Here is a 2439-nt window from a genome sequence, read left to right as displayed (position 1 = left end):
GTTGAAGCGAAGCACGGAGGGCCCGTCCGAGGGCACGGGTTGGATGACGCGTGCGGGGCGGTCGGTGATACGTCTCCGACGTATATACTTTTCCAAACACTTTTGCCCGACTCTAACTTGCATGATTTGAATGGAACTAACCCGGACTGACGCTGTTTTCAGCAGAATTACCATGGTGTTATTTATGTGCAGAAACAAAAGTTCTCGGAATGACCTGAAACTTCACGGAACATCTTTTCGGAAAATATAAAAAATCCTTGCAAAAGATGAAGGCCAGGGGGTCCACCACCTGTCCATGAGGGTGGGGGCGCGCCCCCCGTACCTCGTGGGCCCCCTGGAGCTCCTCTGACCTCAACTCCAACTCTATATATTTGGTTTTGGAGAGAAAAAAACCAGAGAGAAGAAATCATCGCGTTTTACGATACGGAGCCGCCGCCAAGCCCTAAAACCTCTCGGGGGGGGCTGATCTGGAGTCCGTTCGGGGCTCCGGAGAGAGGAATCCGTCACCATCGTCATCATCAACCATCCTCCATCACCAATTTCATAATGCTCACCGCCGTGCGTGAGTAATTTCATCGTAGGCTTGCTGGACGGTGATGGGTTGGATGGGATCTATCATGTATTCGACTTAGTTTTGTTAGGGTTTGATCCCTAGCATCCACTATGTTCTGAGATTGATGTTGCTATGACTTTGCTATGCTTAATGCTTGTCACTAGGCGAGGCTCTCGTTGAAGCGAAGCACGGAGGGCCCGTTGGGGGGCACGGGCTGGACGACGCGTGCGGGGCGGTCGGCGTCCCTGTCCTCGACCTTGTAGGATACACCGCAGAGCAGGGACGAGTCATAGCCGGAGGTGGCAGTGGTGCGCTGCACCAGCAGGCGGCGGAAGCCCCGGTCGAGGACGGCACCGGTGGAGCTCGGGGCTCATGCTGCTCTGCTCGAGCTCGACGACGAGGCCGGGCCGGTCATGGCCTGGGGCGGGCGCGGCCTGGGCACGGCTTGGGGGTGTACATGGTTGGAAACTTTTTCACCCCCAGGCCAAAATTTCCGCCAGCAGCGCCCCAAGCGGCCAAAAAAAATGCCTCCTGGGGGCTCAACGGCTGGAGATGCTCTAAGCGCATTTCTAACCGATCCGATATCCAGCGTTAGAGGAGTAAAAAAATAGTTTTACTTCCCCAACGTCGATCCCTAATCCATCGTAAGGGAGTAAAAATTATACTCCGATGCCTCACATTTTCCTAAATATACTCCATGGAAAGGGGTTGCAGTAAAATTTCTGATGCTCCATCGCCCACGCCCGCCTTTGCCCCTCGTCCTCCCCCCACCCCCGCCCGCCGCCGGCCCCCTTCCCGAACCCCTCGCCTGCCACTGTCCACTACCGCCAGCGCTCGCGACCAACCGTGCCACCCCCTGAACCACGGTTGGTCGTCTCCCCTCATCTCCGCTGCTCTGTCCCACTCTACCTCAGTCTCTACGTCCTGCCAAATGGCCTCCCAGCAGTCTTCCCCGCCGGTGTGCCGCCACAAGAGCCGTCCAGATCGGGAGCGTTGAGGGAGGCTGAGATTGCCGTGGTGGAAGTGGAACATGTGGTCCCGTCCACACAAGCAGCAGGGACGGCAGACACAGCAGCAGCATCACCCCACCCGACCCGACGAGCTCCTTCCCAACACCGGACACGCATGCGTTGGTGCTCGAGCTCTCCTCCACGCCGATGCTCGCCCTCCCAATGCTACGATCTCTTGCACGCCACCGACCTACCGTCCCTGCTCGATGTACCTCCATAGTGGGAGCGGGGGATTGCCAGGAGGCCCCGGTACAGCCGCTCGATGTACCTCCGTAACCCGGGGCAGTGGTCCTTGCTGACAGCATGGAACACGCGGCGCACAAATGCGCAAACAACCAGGTGCACGACCACCGGTCCGTAGCGGGACAACTCGTAGCTCACGTTGGCCGCACTCACCATCTGCGCGTACATGGACGGCATCACTAGGGGTTGTGCTTATGATCATGCTCTCCGAGGATTGTTCAGTCCAGGTGCTAAGTACCAAATCATCGATGGCTAGTCAATCACTCACTCTATGTGCATATGTGCATGACAAGTGTTCGACAAAATGCATCAACCAAAAGTAAGTTTTACTCCGTTGTATTTAGGAGATTGGCTAGGTCCGGCCAAAACTTAGTGGAGTAAATATTTTTTTGACGGTGCTACGGCAAGCTTACGCCGGCCTAAACCATTTTCATTATATATAAGAGTAAGATACAAGACATCAGGTACAACACATAGCAACCAACACACAGAAGAAGGCACACGAAAGAATAGAAGATGAACCAGAAAAGAGCTACGACAAGCAGCCAACACCAAGAAGTTAGCACCCAACACCACTAGTTGGACCGAGAAAAGCGGAAGCAAGCTTTGTTGAATCAATCGAAAGGAGATCCG

Source organism: Triticum dicoccoides, chromosome 2A (genome assembly GCF_002162155.2).
Source record: "Triticum dicoccoides isolate Atlit2015 ecotype Zavitan chromosome 2A, WEW_v2.0, whole genome shotgun sequence".
Lineage (NCBI taxonomy): Eukaryota > Viridiplantae > Streptophyta > Magnoliopsida > Poales > Poaceae > Triticum > Triticum dicoccoides.
The sequence above is the reverse complement of the archived record's forward strand: the minus strand, read 5'-3'. Positions refer to the sequence as shown.